Below are 25,978 nucleotides of genomic sequence, written 5' to 3'. Positions count from 1 at the left end.
ACTGATTACGTCGTAGTTGACTGCATATTGGTCAAAATCATCTTGTTCTTGGAAGTGACTTTTTCTGGGAGATGGACAAGCCAGTGAATACCTCCCCACTATCGCTTAGGCTGTGGATCACAGCAGTAAGAGCGCATCTCAGCATCTGCCTACAGTTTCCAAAAGAGTTTGCTATCGCAGCAACAGTTTAAACAAATTTTTGAATAAATAAATTTTATTAATAAACGTGACAAAATCCTAAAAGAACAAAATCAAACGTTACTTTAACCTATATTATTATAGTTCTAGCTTGATATGTTCATTTAAAAATAAAATCCATTCTTCTTTTAATTTGAACAAGAAGTTCAGTAATTTTCGCCTTGATCTCCGGATGTTGACCAAGGGATTTTTCCTGCAGTGAAAGCGTAGCAAGCGCATTTAGTCTTTCCATATTCATACTGCTTCTTACAGTTGTCATTACTATCCTCAGTGTCGAATAGCGGCGTTCTGTGTCTGATATAGTCAAGGGGATCTGTATCAGTTTCGTAATTTTACTAAGATTATTTACATTATTTTCCCATATAAATTTCAGCGTCTCAATTTAAAATATTCGTGAATATCGGATCTACGATAGATTACTTTTAATTCAGCTTCAAGCTTATCTTTCTCAGTCAGGAAATATGCTTCATTGGTAAATACTACCTTTTTGTAGGAACCTTACTCTTAAACCTGTCGAAGCATTTCTTGTTGAACAATTTTGCAGTTACTCAGTGTTTATAGAATGAATATCTGTCAACTATATCAACATATATCAGTCACAAACTTATTTAGCTTCTGCCATGAGTGTATTTGAAGGGTTCTCAAAGTAAGTTGAGTTTCTTAATCCTAAAGAACAGGTTTTGAAATTTGTTATATTTTCCCTAATTTCTAGAGATTGCATTTGGCTGAACGTTATTTCAGTAAGAGGCCTAATTTGACGAGAAATTTCTGAGCAAAACTTGTAATTATCATCATTCAGGTATTTTAAAGTTCATGTTACTTCTGTAATGGTTTGATCTGCAGACTCTTATAAACTATGTTTCTGATCTGTATGCTGAAGTTCCAATTTGTAGAGGAATCACCTGGAATGATGGCGTCAATACGCTTCTTGAAAACGGAACATGCTGCGGGAATCTTGGGAACATTTTGGAATTGTCAAAATATCGGAGAAATATTTTCTTGCGAATCGTTTAAAACATGCTGCATTTGCTTGAACTCGTTCTTTTTTGACTTTCATGTAATTCGCACTATCCAATGTTTGAGTTATCATTTTTTGTCCATTTCCTTGTTGTACTATGTGGCTTTGTTGTAAAACACATTTCGATATGCCATTTGTTATTTCATTTTCTGGATTAAAGAACTCCCAAAAACGTTCAAATATTTCTCCATTCGATACGTATCGTAGAACAAGAACACGTTGTGTGTATTCCTGAACATTTGTTGTATCATCAACCGTGACAGCCACAAGGACGGTCTAAGCTTCGTACTTATCTCTTCATGATACAACTGTAACAGGCAGAAAAGGTATATTATTGTGAGTGGTCTTAGAAACATCATTGAGGCCTTCACTAGTTTCTAAGTGATTCTTGAGATATGAAATTTAATTGAGATGCAACATTTAGGAATCCTTTCAATAACCCTGGATATACTGAACCATGTTTTTCGTCGTGTCCACGTAAGGGGGTTTCATAGTTTCCATAACAGAAAATTCACTCTATTGTTATTGTTTTCATCCTTTATATCATGCTTCACTAATTTCTCCTCAGTACTTGTGGTTCCTAAAAGTGACAGTGAAACTGCGTTTAAACGACTTCTGATATTACAATATCTATAATTCTGTTTAGATTTTGAAATCGTCATTTGTCAACGTTGTTCAAACAGCGAAGAAAGAAAGCAAAACAGACTATTTTTTAGTTCAGTGATGCAAAGCGAACTGTTTTGTTGGTTTCATGCATAAAAATACGAATATATTTGTTGTTGCAATTTTGCCATATATGGACACGGTATGGGACCGCCACTATCATATAAAATAAATTGTTTATGGTGTATAGGCACCAACTACAGATTGGTTTTAGGTTACTTTATTCAAAAAGTACCGTTACCGGTTTCGAATTTTTTACAGTTCGTCATCAGACGGTTTTTTCATGCTTTCGTAAATACCGATTATACACTAGTTTCTTGTCAGTTGCCTTAGGATAAAAAAAAACTATTTACAAGGTACAAACGTGTAAACAAAGGTTGTTCCACATATTTGTGTTGCAATGTAACTTAACGTGAAATTTCCATCAACCACGAGAACAAAATTACTTCTCAACAAATCAGAAACGAAATAATATATCACAAAAGGTATATGGATGATGCAATCCTGCATTTTGATGGTACAAACAATGCAACTGATACACTGGCACAGACCTCAGAAAAGTGCGTAAAAAAAAAAAAATTCACAGTTGAGCATGAAACAAATAAGAGCATACATTTTCTTGATCTTAAAATCTGGAACATTAACCATAAACATCAGTTTAGCATCTACAGGAAACCCACAACCACAGATGTCAGCACTGACAACTCCTCATGTCACCCCAGCCAACACAAAATGTCATATTTCGGAACAATGGTGCACAAAATGCAAAAAGTACCTATGAATCACACAAATCAACAAAATGACATCAATTTAATTAAAACAGTTGCTCACAATAATGTCTACGAACCTATAATAATAAACAGGCTGCGCAACAAAATAAAAACAAAAATCACAGCTCCGCAGAATATTAGTTAACGCAGAATTCAATACAAAACAAATCAGCCTCCTGCAGAAGTCGACCCTAAATATGCCGTTATCTCATACATAGCTGCAATAACATATCGAACTGCAAACTTACTTAAAAAGAAAAATATTAATATCAGCTTCTTTACCAACAACAAATAACAGCAAAAAGTTACCCATGATGTGAATCTTCCCAAGGCCACCTACTGATTCATGCCAAAAATTCTACGTTGGTCAAATAAGCAGAAGTCTTGAGATAAGGTACACAGAACACCTCGATGACTTAAGCTTGAATAAATCTACATTTGCAGCCCGAAGAAAATCATTGATTGACACACATTGAAAGCATTATGAAAATATTATTTAGCAGAAAAAGGAGCGACTGTGAATATATTAGAGTAAACAGAAATACATACACACGAAATCATTTCCCCTGATGATATCCTCAACGAGAAGAGTGGATTGGCCAACACTCCTTTCCTAAACTTCCAGAAAGTACTTTCTATGCTGCAGTATAAATAATATTTGTACACTCATCTGCAGATCAAGTAACAAATCTTTTAACTTTGTGTGTACCTACAATAGTCAGTATTATTTACGACACTAAATACTAATAAATTCTAATGTGGTACCATCATCGATGTTCAAATAGCACATAAGGATTTCACAAACTTCTTGCCCATACTTGTTTCCCTATCTTTGCATAAAATGAGTTTGTCGTGCTATAGTTCAAAAAATCCCATATATTTATTGTTTCTGTCTGTATTTAATGCCCTAGACTGAACGTAAAACACTATTTTCATCTAACGTAACAGTAATTTACGTCTCACCTCCCGAAACTCCGCCACCCAGTGAAAAAATTGCCATGTCTTTGTATTACTGCACTGTAGCATTTTAAACAGTCATGTACTTTGCAAACTGTGTGTTTGTTTTCGTATACTATAAATCAAAACATATGGTGCACATTGAAAATTCGTTTCGTGATGGAACGAAAGTGATTCACAATGCAGTATTTGCTCAAAACAGCGTAACACAGAGCACAGTTCTGTGCAAAGACTTATGTGTCTTTATAGTAAACTAGGAAAAGACTACTGACGCTAAGTTTGCGGATTATAGCTGATGGCATAGACGCATACAGTTGAAAGTACACAGCAAGAGAAACAAAAATGTCTCAGTAAACATGGGCTCTAAAACGTATGCTTTAAGAGCTGAGAGCACTTCATCTTTGATATTGTCAAACAAATCCCTTCTGCTGCAAGCTCTTTGTTTGCCATGTTTTCGAAGGAGATAGAATGGACCAAACAAGGAAAAAAATATCCAGTAAACATGGGCTCAAGAGCATACCTGAAGAGCTATGAACACTTCTTCACCTTCGCTACTGTGAAACACATCTCTTCTACTGAACAAGTGCTCGTAGCTTTTACTGTATGCATTTTACAGCCTATATTTACTGGACGTATGTTTGATCCATACTACCGCGTTTGAAGGTATGAAAAGCGGAGAACTTGCAGTAAAAGAGATTGCTTCACAGTATCGAAGTTGAAAAAGTACTCGTGTTTCTTAAGGAATGCTTTTAGAGCCAATGTTTATGGAGACTTCTTTGTTTCTAGTATTGTGTACCTTCAACTGTATGCGTTTACGCTATTATTTATTATATACTGTCTGTATTGTACAAGTATAAAAAAGGATTAAAGAAGACACGCTCGTTGTATTAAATATTATTGATACTATCAAGTGGAAATAGTGGATGCTGCACTGTGCCACAGTACCTATTGGCAAGACGCCACCGCTTGAATGTGAGGCAATTGGTAAACACTGCCCCGCCTCAGTGTCACTGCTTCTGTGACGCAGCCTTTCACCGATATCACAAGCATCTCCATTTCTGTGTCCTACTGTTTGGAATGAAAGTAAATGTTTATGCATTACTCCAGTGCACTAAGATTCCCTTGGACTGACTACAACCCGTTCTGTTACACATTAAAGGGTCTTTCCCTTCATGTCTCTTCACGCGGATGTGCAAGGACGCGTTTTAAAAAACGTTGTTAGTGAAATAGCCTTTTCATTGGACTTTCTGTTAATGTTATAGTTTGTGCCGCTTTCCATCATATGATACACTAAAACAGAGCGGTGAGCTTCGCATTCAGTCGCAGTTCCTCATTGTTAAGAAAAACCTGTATATGCCTGAAAGTCACAAACCGCTTATGGATTCGTATATCACACCTCATTCCATACTAACAATCTGGAAATTGTCAAAATTATTTTGTAACAAAATCTGGCAGACTCACTGGTACAACACAGTACAGCGTGGCTCAGGGGACGGTGAGAGCGGAAATTGGCTGGGGGTTGCGTGTAGTGGGGATGGAGAGGTGGGTGGGATACCGCTCACTATTAACAATATTTGAATATTTTATTATTCGAACAACACCAAGCACATGCACAAGATAACACAAGTAAGGTATCCTCGTCTCAATTAATTAAAATGGGAAAAAACGTTATCTGACGCATCAGGGAGCACGATAAAGTAATTTTACCCTTCAAATTTCAAGAGTTGTGTCGCAGTGTAAGACACAAACAACAGCACGGCCACAATGAGCAGAAGTTTGCGTGTGTGTGTGTGTGTGTGTGTGTGTGTGTGTGTGTGTGTGTGTGTGTGTGTGTCTCCACGCGCTCTGGGTGAGACGATGTTCAACCTTACATTAAGCTTGGAGTTCTGGGATGTCTGAGTACAGTGATTTATTCAAGCTTTATTCAGACGTAAGCAGGGCAGATGGCTCGTAGCCCGTGGCCCTACTAAGGGGGTTGGTTATTGTTGAATCCAGTTACTGGGGGCGGGGGGGGCTCTATGATTGCACGATGGACCCGCAGTCGGGGCCACCGTTGTGGAACGATAGAGCAAGTACATTCCAGGTTGGGCGTGACTTAATCGATCCTATGAAGGAGTTTCTGTGTTGCTTAAGTGATGTGATCGGAGATGCGTGGGACGTTCAGTTCAGGGCGAAGGTCGGCAATCCGGACCTCTCTTGGAGCTCCTAAGATGAGACGGAGGCATGTGTTTTGAATGACTTGTACTGGCCGAAGATTAGATGGGCTGGTAGTGCCCCACATGGAGCAGCCATAGAGAGGACAGGTGAAACTGTCGCTCGATGTAACCCAAGCTTCGTTCGAACATTCATCTGGCATTTGCTCAACAATGGGTACAATTGGTGTAAGAGGTATAATAGTTGAATCCTCTTGTTGTGGAAATGACGTTTGAAAAAGAGCTTGCTGTCCAGGGTGACCCCCAAGTATTTTACTTCTTTCATCATGCATGTTCTTGATAGGCAGGGGTAAGCCTGTCGCGCAAGTCAGGGCGTTTGCGAGTAAAGAGGATGACCACTGTTCCTTCAACGTGAAATGACGCCGTAGTCTCCCTACGGCTGCAGTAATCCGCCGGATACCAATAAGTAAGGCGGTGTCGTCCGAAAACTGAGCCAGGACACCTGGGGCAAGATGGGTAAGTCGTTAACATAAAGGATGAAAAGAGTTTGGAATAAAACCGAGCACTGAGGGAGGTGTCTAAAACGAGAGTTGCTCGTCGATATGGACCATTGTTTGTCGGTGTTTGAGAATGCCGATGATAAGTAAACAACAGTCAGACGAGGTTGTCAAGTCGTGCAGTTTGATCAAGAGCTTATCGGTCCACACACAGACATAAGCTTTTCCTGTGTCTAAAAATTTGGCCGCTGTATAATTATAAACATTCTTATTATAGGCGATGTAATCTGCGACTCCCAGTAGTTCAGCCGAAAGCGGAGGCTGGAACGCAATCTGATGCGGAATAATGATGTCCTGATCGTGGATAAGTGGTCGCATGCGACGCAAAATGAGGCGTTCCAGTAACTTCGATAAGGTGGAAAGGAGGCTGATAAGACGGTAGTTAGTAGGCACACTAAGGTCTTTGTCTGGTTTTGGGATCGGGGTGGTTCGCCCAATCTTCCAAGCACCCGGAAAATAGCCTAACCTCGTACACGTATTATAACCCCTAGTGAGCAACACTAACGACTTGCGTGGAAGATGCTTTAGCTGCTTGTTTGTAACGCCGTCCGGTCCGGAGGAAGAGTGAGTTCTGAGTTGAAGGATTAAAATCTTCACCTGAGCTGGTGAGGTCAACAGTGGTTCAAGGTGAGGAGGAGACTCTCTTATATCCTGAGCTCTGCGACGTATTCCCTCATCGTTGTCATCATCGACCAGATCATCAATGGTGTTTTGAGACTCGTACTCCTCGACGAAAATTTCGGCTTTGCCCAGCGGATAGCGAGTGCCCGCTGCACTGCACTTACAAATTGGAGATCTCCACTAGACGGTGCAACCGATGCCGTGCCGTGTGCTCAAGTCATGTAGTCCAGCTGCCGCGGCGTGTATAGAAGTATTACGTACAAGGCTATAGCACCAGCGTTATAATAAAGGAGCTTGACATCGTAAATTGCTCGTTTCTTTTGGTTTCGGAATGATCGAAATGAATGAAATGAATGAGTTCTACCTGTCACCGTCTTCTCTACCATCGGATTAGAAAAATCTCACCTGGTAGTCTGCTGCTTTCTGGATCGTGAGGGCGTCGGATTCCTGCTCACGTACTCCAGGGATTTCGACTGCCGACTGAAATCAATTGGCTAACGAAGGGAATAGGGGCAGACTAGAGATCAGTAAGAGACTGCTAAATGAAAGCAGATATGTTCTCGTAAACACGCTGAAATGAGACACTGTCTCGATACAAATAGACGGTAACTGGCCAGTCGCAATTCCGGACTACATAGGATATCCGATGTTTACTGTGGAACAAGCCACAAGTACATGGAGGGACTTAAAGAACGAACAAAGATAACGCCAACTATTCCAGTCCCTAGAGAGAGTTCTGACGCAGTTTGACACAAATGAACTCCAGGATTCCGATTACAAGTTATGGTAAAGAGCCATGAGTGCAGACACGTCGCGAGAACACGAGCAGGGGCAGCACAATAAAGACTACCGGATTAACATCGATGGAGCAGTGAGGCTGATTTCCCGTGGACCACACTGAATGTTTGCAGCCTAAACCCTGTCAGCTTTGCTTTGAGCTTTCTACCGCGATTGACTTGATGAAAACTGTACGTTAGCGTATCTGGTCGCTTGTATGGCGGTTGAGAAGAACACATACGGCGCATACTGCCTCGCGAATGCTCGTCACGAAATTAATCCTACCATATACTGCCTCGAACTGAGCGTACCAAGCAGTCCAACGAAATGAGTCGCAGAAAGCGTCTCTTAGTAGATTTGTAAACTCAGGTCCTCGCACACTGTATGCTTCTTCCGAAAGCAAGAGGTCCTGCTTCCGACCTGAGCGGGGGCGAAAATGCTGACGGTCGCTTAGGCTTTCAGCTGAGATTCTGTTCGGCTCGCCGGAACACAGGTTGGCGTTACTGGGGTGGCGCCAGGCGTGTGTCTTTCGTGGAGGCCGCTGTCCGCGCAACCGTCGCCTTGGAGTGGATTTTTGAAACCAACGGTCACTTGATATTCTGCAGTTCTACGCCATTTTAAGGAACTTGTGAAATAACCAGTACCTGAGTCCATAAATCTCTCCGTTCAAAATGTTCAACTGCGTGTGAAATCGTATGGGACTTAACTGCTAAGGTTATCAGTCCCTAAGCTTACACACTACTTAACCTAAACTATCCTAAGAACAACCACACACACACCCATGCCCGAGAGAGGGCTCGAACCTCCGCCGCGACCAGTGAATCTCTCCGTCTTCACCAATTGATACTCCCGTACTGAAGCTAACTATCTGCACTTAATTATTTATTTCATGTTTCTGCTACCTGTCACTTTTCATTTTATGCTTAATCTAACATAATGCAACGTGTTTAGAACATGTTCTGTTCATCTTCAGGCGTTTATACATACATTCATATATATAGAGAAATGTTACTTAAAAATAAAGTTTTAAACTAGATTAATCTAGAACTCTTGGTCCATTGTTTTTCACTGTAGCTGCTGGTGTGGCATTTGGGGGGAAGGAGGGGGCAGTGTATGGTTAGGAATCGAAATCAGTGATGTATTCTGCTGGTTGTCTTCTTTATGGTTCACTATGTATATCACAGCCTGTATAGGATGCAGATAGGTTTGCATCAGTTATGTGTTACGAAAATGGTGTGAAAGGCTTTTATATGACAGTTGATCGTCGGCCGGTGTGGACAAGCGGATCTAGGCGCTTCAGTCTGGAACCGCGTGACCGCTACGGTCGCAGGTTCGAATCCTGCGTCGTCCATGGATGTGTGTGTTGTCTTTAGGTTAGTTAGGTTTAAGTACTTCTAAGTTCTAGGGGACTGATGACCTCAGATGTTAAGTCCCATAGTGCTCGAGAAGAGCTATAAAGCCGAAATCATGATTGTGTAAAATAAACGAACAATTAACAGTGAAATGGTGAAATCTTTTTTTTAATGTTTCAGTTTTATTTTGTCACCTCCCTTTGTAGACTGGGATGGACTGCTACAGAAGTACGCCGTTGGAATGTCTCTGTGTTACGTGGTAATGAACCAAAAAAAATACCACAGTACACCGTAACTTGAGAAAGGAAAACAGACAGTAATCAAACACATAGTAACAATCTTCGCCCAGCATATGAAATACTAAAATGTAACCAATAAAAAGCCGACACCTAACTTTCGCTAAACAGGTAACTTTCAGAAGAACGGCCAATCGACAACAGAACACACCACCACTGGTTACCATTTGTTGCTCACAACAAATGAGAATAGCAAAATAGTGATTGGAGCAACTAGCACGGATTAAAATCTCACTGAACAGAACAATAAAAAAATGCAGATTCTGCATTTTTAACGCACTGAGTCCTACAGCAGCCTCGCCATAGTTGAAGTGTACGGTTTTTTGAAACTTAAATTGACCAATCCAGACACAGTCGTCTGCGTTACAATACTGCAGCGATTGCGACCGGAACGAGTTCCTTCACTGTCGTCGCCGAAAACACACCGCAGCTAACAACAACTTGAATCCTGGCCACGCTACGTTTCCTAGAGCCATGGGGCCAAGCATTCTTTGTTGCTCCAGACTGGTACGGTGCCCAGTGTTAACAGCAAGCAACCGAAAGCCCCGACCAGGCTGCTATCTAGCTCCTTTGCTTCCCGACTTCTTTCTTCAACTCATCCCGCTGGCTGCTCTCTGGAAGTTGCTCCACATAGCTATCTGCTGGAGGAGATCGCGGTCAGCCGCAGTACTACGGGCAACTTCTACGCGACCAGCTGTCAGATCACTTTGGGCACACCCATTGCAAGGGTTCACCCAGAACGAGGCCCGTAATATGGCCTTCGTTTGCTTGAATCCTCAAAGTTTAGGATACAAAATAAAACGGCAGTTTACTTTGGCCCCAATACGATATGTACATTTTCTTGGACTGTTAACTTTACACACCTTGATGGGCGAGAGAAACTGGTGTAGGTGTACCATTTCAAATACAGAGATATATAAAAAGGCAAAATACGTCGCTGCGGTGGGAAACGCCTATATAAGACAACAAGTGTCTGGTGCAGTTGTTAGATCGGTTACTAATACTTCAATGGCAGGTTATCAAGCTTGAAGTGAGTTCGACTGGGGTGTTATAGTCGGCGCATGAGCGATGGGACACAGCATCTCCGAGTTAGAGATGAAGTGAGGATTTTCCCTTACGACCATTCACCAATATACCGTGAACATTAGGAATCCGGTAAAACATCAAATCTCTGACATTGCTGTTGCCGGGAGGAAGATCGTGCAAGAACGGGACCAACGACGACCTAAGATAGGGATTCCCAAAGTGGTCGATATCGACCCCTTGGGGCCAATATCAGTTTCCTACGGGTCGACATAAACGAAAACTGATTTTGGGGGTCGACGAGGTCTAAAAATCGACCCCTATTAAATTAACACAAGTTCTTACTTAAAACTTTCAAGATACGTAGGTACTGTATTGTTTATGTTGTGTTACGTGTACTAAGAATAATTAATATTTTTGTAGGAAATAGCATTGTTGTAGTAATGTAAAGCCTCAAGTTCGTACAAGATGAAAAACTCGGCAAGTCTGTGTGGACAAGTTTGTGCAAGATAATGAGATCGAGCGTACGTCTTTCAGGCGCGTTTTGACTTGCTCTCTATTTGACGCTTACGCGATTTAACACGAACGAATTCGTGATCAAGTCCAAACATGTTCCTGATATTTTACTACTTAACGAGCTTGCACTTAGGTTGAAAGTTCATTTGCGTTTTGAAATTCGTTGGAGCTTGGACGATAATAACTCATATAAGTACTCATTTATTTCAAGAGATTACAAAGTTATTATGTAGCTAAATTAAGTGAAGTAAAATGACTGAAAAAGTGGTAAACACGACATACAACATATTATAAATAGATAGGTATAAAAGTATTTGTAAAAATTACTTACACTTAAGTTGTTAAGTAGGTAGGTACCTAAACTTTGAAGTGTTCAGTTTGCTTTGGTTTTCGTTCTTATGCTGATAGGTACCTACTTACATAATACGAATTTTCTATACCTAATTACCTCCTATAGTTACTTACCTAATATAGGTATCGAAGTTTATCAATGAGTAAGTAATACCTAACAAGAATCCATTACCTGCGTGTGATAAAAATAAGATGGTGTGCAAATTTAACAGTTTATTATTGTTTTTTATTTAAGTAGTTTTTTATTTGCAGGATTACTGAGAGTTTTATGATGGCGGACACGGAAAAAAATGCAGACAACACAGTTTGGACTACTTGAAGTTCGGATTTATTGCATCTCCATCAAATCAACACTTGCCGATGTGTCTCAAATGTGAAAAAGTATTCAGTAACGATGCCATTTTTGAATCTGTGTTGGAGTTTTTACAAGAAAAAGATCCGAATTTGAAATAAAATCTGAAAAATTGTAAAACAGATATTTATTACTTGACTGATATCTTTGGAATGTTCAACAAAGTTAATTTGCAACTGCAGGGTGACGATCTTAACTTGATTAAAACAAAATCAATAATATCGGCCTTCGTGGGTAATCTAATCCTTTACAAACAAAATTTAGGCATAAAAGAATATTCGCAGTTTCCGCATGTGTCAAAATTACCAAAAATGCTTCAAAATGAGGACATTTTATTATATGTCACTCACTTGGACGCATTACACAAGGATTTTACGGAGAGGTTTGAGGATCTTTTAAATTTACAAATTCCTCAATGGATAATAAATCCGTACAATACCACAGCCATAGAAGAAGCCAATGTGATAATGCAAGAAGAGTTGATTACCATCAGCACAGACGAATAGCTTAAGCAGAAGTTCAACCAAGGCTATCAGAAGTTCTGGTGGCAACGCAACATTGAAACACAGTATCCTACATTGTGGAACATTGCTGAAAAATACCTTATCGCTTTTCCATCATCATACCTAGTTGAAAAAAGCTTCAGTGTTGTAACATTTTGACGAAACAAAGAAAGCGTTTGAAAATCAACGAACGTGGAGATTTAAGGCTGCCACTCACTAATATTGAACCGGATGTAGGTAGATTGGTAGATAGTTACCAGGTTCATCCATCACATTTAATGTTTTATTTTCTCTTTGCGAATTAATGCTTTTTTAAATATAATTTCCTACCTTCTTAAGATTCTTTAAGTACTTAATTTGTAATAATCATTATACATTAAACTTGATATTTACTGAATTGTATGTCTTTTTATTTTGTTAAATTTTGATGAGAAAATGAAGTCAACTTTACTCACTTAACCAAGTGCAAAGATTTCCGATTGGTACCTTAGTACCTAGGTATTTTGTATCAATAGGAAAAAACTAAAGCCCCCTTATTCATAATAGTCTGCTAACTTAAAGCATTGCTAATTCTCACTCTGTCTTCTTCTATTGACCTAAGTCAGAATGAAAAATAACACTCTGAAGCAGCTGTTTTAAGTTAGCGGACCATTATGAATAAGGGGGTTGGTCTTAAAAGTAGGTAATTTGGCCATGGGGTTCTGAGGTAACAGTTGACTTTGGAAAAGGAGTCACTTGTCCAAAATAGTTTGGGGATCCCTGACCTAAGAGAATCATTCAGCGTGACAGGAATGCAACCCTTCCGCAAATTGGTGTAGATTTCAATGCTGCGCCATCAACAAGTGTCAGCGTGTGAACCATTCAAACAAACATCATCGATATGGGCTTTCGGAGACTGCATGACACAATGCTTTACGCCTCGCCCAGGCCCGTCAACACCGATACTGGACTGTTGATGACTGCAAACAAAGTACCTGGTCAGACGAGTCTCGTTTCAGATTGTATCGAGCACATGGACGTGTACGGGTATGGAGACAACCTCATGAATCCAAGGACTCTGCATGTCGGCAGGGGACTGTTCAAGCTGGCGGAGGGTTTGTAATGGTGTGGCGCATGTGCAGTTGGAGTAATATGGGACTCCTGATACGTCTAGATACGACTCTGACAGGTGACACGTAAGTATGCATCCTGTTTGATCCCCTTTCATTCATTCATGTCCATTGCACATTCCGACGGATTTGGACCATTCCAGCAGGACACTGCGACACCCACACGTCCAGATTGCTACAGAGTGGCTCCAGGAACACTCTTCTGAGTTTAAATGCTTCGGCTGGCCACCAGGCTCCCCAGGTATAACATTATTGAGCATATTTGGGATGCCTTGCAACATGGTATTCAGAAGAGATCTCCACCCCCCCCCCCCCCCCCCCGTACTCTTACGGATTTATAGACAACCAGCCAGGATTCATGGTGTCAAATCCCTCCAGCACTAATTCAGACATTAGTCGGGTCTATGCCATGTCGTGTTGCGGCACTTCTGCGTGCTCGCTGGGGCTCTACATGATATTAGGCAGCTGTCGCAGTTTCTTTGGCTCTTCAGTGTGTAACAGGTAATGTCTGTCTGACTGACTGACTGTCTCACTTAGTCACTCACTTATCATCGCCAGCACGAGCTACTAAGGATAGAAACTTGAAATTTGGAGAGGGTGACGACTTCATATTGTAGACATCGTTTAAGAAAGGAGTGTCCGAAATTCCACTAAGTGGGTGAAATAGGGTATGAAAGCCTTTTTGAAGGTATGTCGCTATTAAGGGAATTTTAAAGGTGTAACTACGAAACTGGTGCTTGGTTTCTCAGTCAGAACGCAAGAAACACTTGTATGAATATTTGTGGAAATTCAGACACTAACGGGGTAAAATAGTGGATGAAAGTTTTTTAGAAAATGAATAATTACTAAAGAACTACTAAAGAATTATTAAGCCTACATCTATGACAGTTTGTTGACGTCTCGGAAAGAAAAAACACATGTTTCAGTGTTTCTGGAAGTCAACCCCTAAGGGGCTGCAACAGGGGATGAAAATTTTTGAGAAAATATTTCGTTACATTAAAAAACTTTATAGCTCAATTTATGAAAATTGCTATTTCTCTTCTCCGTTAGATACAAAGAAATACTTGTTAGAAGATGAAAATTGCTACGGAAATATCTACACAAGAACGCAAAAGGCATGAGTAACAAAAAGTTTTGACTTCAGTTACCAGAAAAGCTTTTTGATCAGAAGGACATTCGGAAAAGGGCATCCTTATATGGCCTTAATTAGAGTGAAAAACTTAGAAGGTGTTGCATTTGTGAAGAACATAAAAACTCAATTAAATAAAAACAAAAAGAGTCTACGCGAGCGAAGCAGAGGGTGCTAAGCTAGTCGCCATACAAACACTTAAAACATAAATTCACACCATCAGAAACTAAAAACGCTACCTTGCTGCTATCAGATTTTTAAATATAAAGTCATTTCATTAAATTAGTGCAAAATAATAAATTTCAGACCATGACTGAAATGTCGCATTTAAGGATTAGAAATTAAATTGAAGGAAATAATTATATTTAAAACCAAATTAAACCATTAAAAATAAAGACGACAAACATTTTCAAAAATATTTTAAGAAATTACCGTTCTGTAAGTACCGAACATGGGAACCTAGAGCACTCGCCGTTGTGCTATGGAGCTACTGGGCAAACTCATGTTATTTTTACCAGTTTAGCGTTTGGCCATAAAATATTTCCGTCATATTTTGACATCCACCAGGATGGATGACTGTACGGGGTAGAAACTGATACCCAGTCCTCCACCTATAGTGCCTCGGTGCCTAATAAATCTTTTCTGTATTCTGAAATAAATTAATGATGGTAATGTATAATATACACTGAGGTCATGAGATAGCGATATGCACCAATAGTATCACATACCTAAGGTGTAAAAGGCAGTACATTGGCGGAGCTGTAATTTGAACTCAATTGATTCAATGAAAAGCTTTCCGACGTGATTATGGCCGCAGGACGCGAATTAACAGACTTTGAACGCGGAATGTTAGTTGAAGCTAGAAGCAAGGGACATTCCATTTCGGAAATCGTTAGGGAATTCAGTATTCTTAGATGCACAATGTGAAGAGTGTGCCGAGAATGCCAAGTTGGAGGCATTATTTCTCACCACGGGCAACGCAGTGGCCGACGTCTTTCACTTAACAGTCGACAGCAGCGGCGTTTGCGAAGAGTTGTCAGTGCTAACAGACAAGCAATACTGCGGATAGTGCGCGCAGAAATCAATGTGGGACGTACAATGAACGTATCCGTTTGCACAGTGCAACGAAATTTGACGTTAATGTGGTATGGCAGCAGACGACCGACGCGAGTGCCTTTGCTAACAACACAACATCGTCTGCAGCGCCTCTCCTGTGTTTTGGACCCTAGACGACTGCAAAACAATGGCCTGGTCAGAAGAGCCCCGATTTTAGGTGATAAAAGTTGATGGCATGGTTCGTATGTGGCGAAAACCCCACGACGCCATGGTTTCAACAAGACACTGGGCAAGGAGCTGGTGGCTTCGAAATGGCATGGGCTGTGCTTACGAGGAATAGACTGGGTCCTCTAGTCCAGCTGAACCCATAATTAACTGGAAATCGTTAAGTGAGGCTACTTGGAGACGATTTGCAGCCATTCGTGGACTCATCGTTCCCAAACAACGCTGTCACGCTACCGGGCCACAGTGGTTCGCGATTGGTTTTAAGATAATTCTCGATAATTTGAGCGAATGATTTGGCCATCCAGCTCGACCGACAGGAATCTCATCGACCGTTTATGGGACATATTCGAGTGGTCAGCTCGCGCACAGCGTCCTGCACCGGCAACACTTCCGCAATTATGGACTGCTATAGAGACAGCATGGCTCAGTATTTCTACAGGGTAGAAACGACGTGTTGAGTCCACGTCACGTCGAGCTCCTGCACTACGCCAGGCAAAAAGATGTCACATTAGGCCAGTCTCCTCTGAATTTATTGTAGGATTTTGACTGAGACCGTAGTTCTTAGCAGAACAAAGACGAGTCAGTATCAGCTGCAGTGGATAAAAGCTGTGTCGTTTACATCATTGCTTTAGTGTAGCATTTTCTAAGCCTCACCGAGCCCATTGCTGCTTGTATTCCACCTGTTTTGGTTGTCTGTTTTCCAGTATTGTCTTTTAAGCTAAATATCAAGCGAAACGCCTGTTCGGTAGTACTTTTATAAAGTTTTATTTTCTGCAATCTAGAAAAAGCGTAGATAGTCATTCTGATGTTAAAGCATTATTATTCATTTCGGAACTGTGTGTTGCAGCTGTCAATACATTAAAAGCGCTAAAAATAAATTGTGACATCCATCTAGTCACCTTAACTGACCACTTCCTTTGTTCAACATCAGCTTACAATATCTACTCACAGACGGCCGGTAGTAGCACTAGCAGTGGAGGTTATATTAAGCGCTTCAGGTGGGAGGGGAATGGAAAACAATGCAGTCGTTGTCGTAATTCGGAAAATAAGCCGTTTATCTGACGTCAAAGGGGCATAATCTTTGGCTTTCGGAAGAAGGGTAGAAGCACTTCCCAAACGGCTAAGATTGTAAATTGTTCGCGTACCGTCGTGGTTAAGGTATACTGTATACGGAAAGTAGCGCTATCGAAAACTGGTGCCGAGACAAACTAGGTGCACGACGGCCATATTTGACAGGGGTGAATGACGGCTGAGGATATGCCTACAAGTTAACAGAAGTTCAACTCTTTAACATCTCACCGCCCAGTCGAACCAAGGGGCTACCAACAGTCTCTCCTCACCGACCATTTGGCGGACTTTGCTATGTATGGGCCTCTGCAGCAGGTGTCTGGCCCATGCACCCATGCTGACTGCTGTTCATCTGCGATGAAAGCTGGAATTTGCACGCCAGTACCGCAACTGGACATTTACTGAGTGGCAAGAGGTGCCCTTTTCAGATAAATCACGTTTTGTGCTCTATCGGATGGCCATTGGCGAGCATGACGTGGCACGTCTGAAAGCAAAGAGGAAGGGAGCCTTATGGTCTGGGAAATGTTTTCGTGGCGTTCCTTGGGTGATCTTGTGATTGAGGAAGGCACAATTGATCAATACTACTATGCATCGATCCTTAGGGACCATGTGCAGACCTACATGCGGTCTGTTTTTTTTCCTCGGCACGATGGCATCTTCCAGCAGGACAATGCAGTGTGTCACACAACTCTGACGTGTCTCTGGTCTGGGAAATGTTTTCGTGGGGTTCCTTGGGTGATCTTGTGAATGAGGAAGGCACGATTGATCAATACAAGTATGCATCGATCCTTAGGGACCATGTGCAGACCTACATGCGGTCTGTTTTTTTCCTCGGCACGATGGCAGCTGCCAGCAGGACAATGCAGCATGTTACACAGGTCTGAAGTAAGTTTGTGGTTTTACGAGCAACAGGATGAGTTTTTCGTACTTCCGTGGGTACCAAACTCACCGGATTTAAACCCAATCCACTAAACTCCCAGAGTTTAAACCCATTCGAGTATCTGTGGGACACCCTCGATCGGGCTGCTCGTGCCATGGATACCCAGTCCCGAAACATAGCTCAGCTGGTGACGGCTCTGGAGTTGGCATGGCTCCACAATTCCTATTGGTACCTTCCAGACCCTCGTTGCCTCTCTTCCTGCACGCCTGGCTGCGGCCTTGTTTGCAGAAGGTGGTTGCTCAAGCTTATGGCTGGTGGTCACATTAATGTGACTGGATAGTGAATAATTCTCTGGGCGGATCAGCGTGCTCGTCCTGTAGCTAGTAGCTTCGATAGAGCCAGTTTCCAGTATTCAGAGGAAGGATGATAGGTCGAGATCATCAGCTGGACTTTCCTCCTAAATGGATGAAGGCCGGTGCTGACCATGCTCTTGCCGACGGCGAGTGGTTTCTCCAGCATTGACCAGAGTTCTCCAGCATATGTTGAAAATATGAAAACCCTACCAGCAACCGGGCGAGGTGGTGCAGTGTTTAGCACACTGGACTCGCATTCGGGAGGAAAAATGGCTCTGAGCACTATGCGACTTAACTTCTGAGGTCATCAGTGGCCTAGAACTTAGAACTAATTAAACCTAACTAACCTAAGGACATCACACACATCCATGCCCGAAGCAGGATTCGAACCTGCGACCGCAGCGGTCACGCGGTTCCAGACTGAAGCGCCTTTAACCGCACGGCCAAACCGGCCAGCCATTCGGGAGGAAGACGGGTCAAATCCCCGCCTGACCATCCTAATTTAGTTTTTCCGTGATTTCCCTAAGTCGCCTCAGGCAAATGCTGGAATGGCTGCTTTGACAGGGCACGGCCGACTTCCATCCCCATCCTTCCCTTATCCGATGGTTCCTTCCCCCAAAAATCAACCAACCTACCCCAGCAGTAGGCATTTACTCTCTAAGATGTACTAGAGGAAGCTAGAAATGGCGAGTGGAAGTGTTAGGATTCAGTTACAGAGGCTAAGAGGCTGAAAGGCATAATTGTTAAAATAATTTCGTGGAGCGATTTTTGGAATGTCGACTGTTGCTCCGTGTGAAATATATATGTCATGTTCCCCCTGGGACGAATGTGGTATTTTCGCTGTGTATTTCTATCTCGGGTGCAGATACTTCAGCTATTTTCGGCAGTACGGAAAACAAAGAATCCGTACGTGCGTTCCCGTGCGCGGACGTGAATTTCTGTTTGAGACTTTTCCGTCTTTTTGTAGGTGAGTGTGAAACGTCCCCTTTTTTACTATTTATGCATGACTGTGCTTAAACTGACACACAATATTTTTAGCGCAACGCAATCTGACTTTCAAAATTCCCTACAAAAGAATGGCCCTGACTAACATTAAACTATACCTTTCACAAATCACTTACCTCACAAAAATCTTCGCTGCTCAAGCTACTGCAATACAGCGAGCGCCACTACTGCCAGCTAAATAAAAGATTCAAACTATGGAAGACACTAACTACTGATAGGGATAGTTAGCAAATGAAAGATATTAATAGAGAACAAACAATGTATTTACCTTGATATCATCATATATAAATATAGCAATTCATGACAAATTTCAAAACTCCGCCATCTCTCTCCCCACATCCACCACTGCTGGCGGCTCACCTCCAACTGCGCAACGCTACGCGCTGTTCACATCCAGCTGCCGCTGCCCAACACTACAATGGCGAGTATTACAACAATGCAAAGCAGCCACAGACTGCACACAGCACAGCCAGTGATTTTCATTTTGAGCGCTACGTAACGTTGCCAATAAGAAAACATAAACAGCCTACTTACATAGCCCCCATGCTCCCCACAAAAAATTTTACAAATTTTTTTTGGGCAGTGGCCAATAATGATTTGATAAAATTTTTCATAATTACAATAACAAAGAAATCAAATGCACACACTTATTGATACAACATTGGTCAAAAGCTAAAAATTTCTCACAGTCCATAAAGACAGTCCACATTGTTCATCACAGTAAAATAGTGTTTTTCTCAAAGTCTGAGCAGTAGAAGAAAATGCACACGGAAGTAGTGGATTTCCATGCAGTCTTGAAGAAGTAGTGTTGTCCTTCCAACGGAAAGTCAGTGCTGACTCTCGACATGCTGACAGGTAATGGGCCACAACAGAGCAAACCCACTGCAGAGTCAGTCGAAGTTTTGATGAATATTGGTAGGTAGGTCATCACAGAGCAGACCCACTGTAGTCCTGGTAGAGATTACGGTATTGGTGGGCCACCAGAGGTTCAGACCCCACTGCAGTCCTTGTAGAAATAATGGTATTGATGAATCATCAAAGATGTAGACCTACTGTAGTCCTTGTAGACACGGCCAGCAGCCATCTGTTGCGACTGTGCAGGTGCACAATCACCATCTAAGAGTCTTGCGGAGAATATAGCAAGTCCATAAACCACCCCTTGTCCACTCACAAAAAATTTGTTTGACATGTCCTTAGAACCAGCAATTCTGTTATCCAGTCCCTTGCGGAATTATTAACACATGTGCAAACACTAACAGTCCCAACTTCTCACATATTGTCCATATACTATGACCAACAGAAACGTGTGCAGTGAAATGTAACTTACAAGTTAATAATATCATGAACTGGTGACAATTACAATTTTATAACAGAAGAATACAATAACAAAGGTACAAAATACATCATTAAAGAACATAACAATACAGATAACATTTGTAGTACAGGCTTTACAAAAGAATCGAACTAACATAGACATCAGTGTTACAGGAATTATGACATGAGTACGTACATAAAAGATCAGAATAACTTTCGAAACATCAACTTCACACATAAGCATTTAAACAGAATGAATAATGTCTAATATCTTTACAAAGTAAATAACATATTATTAATGCCAATTATATTTGATGATAACAGTATTCCTCATCATAGTGAATGTAGCTTAATATTAAAAGAGGGAAAAATTCTATGAAACTACACAGAGACAGGAAGAAAACAACTACACAAGGGTACACAAACACATAGTGGGATAACACCAATAGGAAAGGACAGGGTTCGTTTTCAGTGTAACATTTGGTACTGCAGTCCAACCCAAAACTTCATTCTATAGATCTTTCGTCTTATTTCAACCTTTGCTTCCCCCAAAAAAATCTTATCCAAGCATGCTTTCTGTATTCTGTTCATATTTCTTTCAAAATAATTATTTCTGATTGTACAATACTCATTTGGGCCCAAATCCTTTTTATATAACTTCGCAATGCATTCTTTACCTATTCTCCATAGTCAGTTTCTCATATAGTCTACCCCCTCTTAAGCTAACTTAAATCTACTGAGCTCAGATGCTAAACTAAGGGACGAGGCAATGCAGCAGCACGTAAAACAATTATTATAAACAGCAATGCAAAAAATGCAAATTGGCAAAGCTAGCAGCATAAATGAGCAAAAGTCAAATTCAATAACACTATGCCTGGCAAACAGCGGCAACTTATACCTAAACATGACATAGCGCAAGCAGAAAAAATATTACACTAAAATGACCATGTCTAATACCTATGTCACATCTTAACATTAGAATGATGCATCACAATTTATTCTACAAAAGAAATTACCAAGTACTTGAAAAGAAAATTATGTGTTACTGTTATTAGTTCCTTCTTATTGTTCTTTCCTTTCCAAGTGCTCCTTTTTTTTTAAAGAATGTGGATCGTAAAATAATTATTTAATAGATCTGTTGACAGAAAGTGTTCACATTAGCAAATGCATTTCATTTTATAAAAGCAATGCTGCAACACAGCTGAAAAACAGGTATCAAATGAAATAAGCAGTTACGCAAACCAAAGCATAAAAATATCATTCAATAGTCATGTGACATTTCATAAGTTAGTAGAAATTCTCTCAACTCTCATAGAAAGACGCTTGTCGTAATCAGGTGTGCAGATGTACGAATATTTCCCATCAATTCATAAGCATTTCAGTAATTAGCACAAAGTGCGAGTAATCATATGTTTTCAAGTAACGAGGGTGTCGCATTAGCGATGAAAGGCACACCCTAATGGCTTGTTCTCCAGGTGTTTGACACGTCCCACGTCCCCTTTTTTTTTTTCTACCTGTGCCGCTGAAAAGGGCTCGCAATAATGGCTTTTTCTCCAGGCGTCTGACACAGCTGGGTGCCCGCGACGCATTACGTGCAGGTGGTCACTTAACTTTCTTACGGAAATATTTACCGCTACAGTGACAGCCTCACATAAAAATATTTCACAGGTCAAGAATTAGCGTTGCAAATCTGTAGAAACAAAATCCTATGAATATAACAGTGTCCAAAAAATGTTCAGTGGCATTGTGATACATTCACACATGATTCACACATGTCATAACTCTTAAAGTACGATTCTTGGTTTCCAACATCCTTTTTCACAAGTCAAGAGTCCCTACCCACTATTCATTACTCCTTACCTTATTACACATATACGTATCCATCGACACTCGTCAATATTTCGTCATTATAAATATGAAGCATAATCAAATAACTCATATAGCCTCAGCCTATTAATCGTAAACATACCTCAGCAGCATAATACACATCGTCGTCGTAAAAATAACATCATAACACCTCGGTCAAATCTCAAAATCGTCGTAGCTTCCTCCAATAATTAAAAAAATTCTCTGCTCATGTCAAAAGTGTCATCTGCCTCAAACGTACTTTAAAAATCATAATCCCTTTACCAAATACATCATTCAAAGCTCTCATAGTATCAAAATGGTTCCAAAAAAATATGAAGAGTTCACACAGTACAGACAAAATACAATTTCGTAAGTGTGAAGTTATCCAACGGTGTAATTACGTAAACATGTGTCACTGATGTAGTAAAAATAAATGTTTGTCTCTCTCAGTTAAATGATCAGATAGCTGTGTAAATTGTGTGTTAGAGAAATATGGTACCGATGTGTAAAGTTGTATAAGCAAATACCATATTAGCTAGGGTTCCTTGTGGTTGCCACACACATGGTACACAAAGTAAGCATGTACCCCCCTGAGGATTATTGTAATTATACCCTCAGGTGCTACAGATTACAGCAATGGAATGAAATGTATCACGAAAAACTTTCTTTGTAATTCAAAAATCTCTAAAAATAAATGTTTTAAGTACAAAATTAATCACTCAAATACATGTCCTGTAGCGCTAAATGTGCGTCTTGCTGTAAGATAATTCTGTGGAAGTGTCGTACTTATCGTCCTCCGAAAGCTAAGTTCTGCAGAAGCCAATGTACTTACCTCATGATAAACAAAAGTGAAATGCTTTGCGTATAGATATCGTAGTTATTATGCTTATTGGCGTGATGAAGAAAGTACTGTACAGTAACGTAATGTTGTGCCACGAAAAAGGCTGTCTCATTGTTGCTATACCACAAAAGTTACTACTAAAACATGTTTTTCTTTCCAGAAGAATTCAGAAAACTGTGCAGATATAAAACAGAAACACCGCAAAAGCAACATTGTAAATTGTCACTCATTAGTAGCGTCGTGATAAAAATCGTGTAGCTGTCACATAAACTAACCTCTGTGTCATCTGGTATCTCTCAGAAAGCACTTTAAATTCAGAATGTATTTTCAAATAAACCAAAATGTTGCATTAAAATCTCATTAGCAGTACTGGTAAATGCTCTAAGTATGTGAGCCTTATAGTCGTTACGTAATCGTGCAACAAACAAGCAAGAATGTACACACACAATAACACTGTGTCGTCTGTCCACAATAACAATGCATTCGTCATTTCTGTTTAAATAAGTTCTCTTGGTTCTTGATTGGATATTTAACTTCAAACATTGTTGTATGTTAACAGATTCTAAGTCTGACAAAGCATATTAGTAATGTGAAGCGAAAAATTTTATGACAAAGACTAAGTTAAAAAGCAGATTATCTTTCAATAAATGGTTTTACATGTGAAATGTGGTACAATCTTTTACTCTTCCTAGTGCACAGAGTTTCAACTTCAAAGCAATTATCATGTTGTATACATCGGTAAAGAATGCTAAAATTTTTCTCAAGGCTAGCATCTTATGTTATTTTTCTCGGAGCGAGCGGGCGCACGCGGCTGCCTGCTGTGCGAGTCATTGTCTGTCTCTTTGTTGCCGCGCGTCGTTACTGGGATTAGGAGGCCTAACTTCCACAAATTCGCCTTGCCGAGAGGGCCCAGCTCTGTTTAAAGCTCGCCAGTTCTGATGGAATTCAGGTCTGTCGTTTTGTCGGTAGTTTCTGTAGTTTCTTTCTTGTCGGTTAAGTCGTGGAGAATTTCTCCCTGAATCGTAACTGCGCGCTGAACTGTTGCGTCTGAAGTTATTCTGTCTCCCTTGATAATAATTATTTTGGTTCCCATATTGTCTGTTTCTCTGATTGTCTCTGTGATAGTCGCTACCGCGGAGAGGTGATCTTTCCCTGTAATTATTACTACTCTGCCAACGGTTGTCGTACGGGTGGTGTCTATTTTGGTCACAATTTGCGTTGTGAGAATAGCCTTGTCGTGTCCAGTTATTATTTCTTTCATCGTGGAATTGTGACAGATGTGACCTGTAATTGTTGTGCTCCTGTTTCCGCGTTCCCCGATTGTCAGTGTCAATTTCCAGTTCTTGTAACAGACCCTGAAATGCTTCAATGTCATCTTTGCAGCGTCCTGCTAAAATAATATGTCGTAAATGTTCAGGCAATTTGAGTAAGCAAATACGGATGAGTTCTGAGGGGCTGTATGGGTTTGATAGATATTGATTCTTATGCAACATGTCTTCAAAATATTTGACAAGACTGGAAAATTCAGATTGTTCAAAGTGTTTCATCATCATGATGCTATGTTTTACACGGTCTTGTGTAGCTTGAGACCAATACGCTGAGAGGAAAGCATGATAAAAATCTCCTTCACTGTGACAATCGTGAATGACCGATCGCATTCTTACACCTGGTTCATTCTCTAAGTAGCCACACATAAATTCTAACCTGTGCTCCAATGACCAGTTGGGAGGGAAACAATGAGAGAATTGATGGAGCCACGCTTGTGGATGAATGTCGTTGGCAGAATTCTTAAACGTTTTGAATTTACGTGTAGTAATGAACAGCTTATAGTCAAAATCATCGTGTCTGCGAGTAGCATCTCGGTCATAGTTACGTCGTGTCGGCGGTTCCATCTCAAAATTCGGTGTACCTTGCCAATTTCTTTCATAATTACCGAAATGACCTGTGTTATTTTGTGGCTTTTGCGTATTTCTAAGTTCCTCTTCCCGTGTTGGAGCGCGAGTGTCTTCTGAAATACGTAATTCTTGTATTACCTGTGTCAGCTGATCTTGTACTTCCCGGATTTCTCTTTGGTGTTGCGTATCAATTTGATTCAGATTTTGTTTCAGTTTCCTAATTTGTTCGCTCTGTTCTGTGTCATTAAAGACTACCGGTTTTGCGTCATTCAGATTATCATCTACCTTCGTAGATAAATTATTTAGCTGATCCGAAAGTTGAACTACTTTCTCTGATAATGAACACATTTCCTCAGTGTGTTTTTCTGAACCAAGTTTCAGAGTGTCCATTTGTGTTGAAATCGAATCTACTGTGTCCTTTAAGTTATCCTGAGTTTTTGCAAGTTGCGTAACCGAATCGGTAGATGCAACTGAGTCAAATTTAGCTTGCAAGGTCTCATGATTTTCATGAACAATAATTTGCAGTTTTTTATGGCTGCTTCGTGATTCTGTAATGCATTTTCATGCCGCGAAAAAATAGGTTGAAAATGCTCACAAATTTGTGTTTTTACGTCATTACAGACTTTTTGACATTTCGATTCAATGTTATGTAACTCAGTAGTTAAGTCTTCACGTGTTTGTTCAAGAGTTTGTTCCAATGAGTCTAACTATTTAAGATTTTGTTCCACTGTGTCTAACTTTTTGAGATTTTGTTCCACTGTGTCTAACTTTCGAAGATTTTGTTCCATTGTGTCTAACTTTTGAAGCTTTTGCTGTGTTTGTCCCATTTGCTGTATTAATTGTAATAACAATGCACTGGTGTCTGGAACATGTTCCTCAGTGCTTTTCGGCAGTGAATTTGCACCGGCAACATTCACATTTTGACAAGCAGAAAATGTGTCTTGACTTATTTGAGAAAACGGTGAGGAACCAAAACCTGAATCTACAGTATTTGCGAGATTGTTTCCTGTCATTTCGGATTCCTGAGGCGAGCTGTTGCCGACCGATCGTTCGATAATGCGTCCCTCTTCACTAATTGTTTCACTGTCCACGCCATTGTTTGCCGCCCGCTCCATTTCCCTATGCACAGTTACCAAATTACTACTTTG

General features: G+C 40.6%; 1 pseudogene; it reads right to left on the bottom strand.

The window, feature by feature from the left end:
* Positions 1-298: 298 nt before the first annotated feature.
* Positions 299-25,978, bottom strand: part of LOC124805644 — a 65,354-nt pseudogene continuing 39,674 nt past the window's right edge.

This window comes from Schistocerca piceifrons, chromosome 7, assembly GCF_021461385.2.
Source record: "Schistocerca piceifrons isolate TAMUIC-IGC-003096 chromosome 7, iqSchPice1.1, whole genome shotgun sequence".
Taxonomy (NCBI): Eukaryota; Metazoa; Arthropoda; class Insecta; order Orthoptera; family Acrididae; genus Schistocerca; species Schistocerca piceifrons.
The sequence above is the reverse complement of the archived record's forward strand: the minus strand, read 5'-3'. Positions and strand labels throughout refer to the sequence as shown.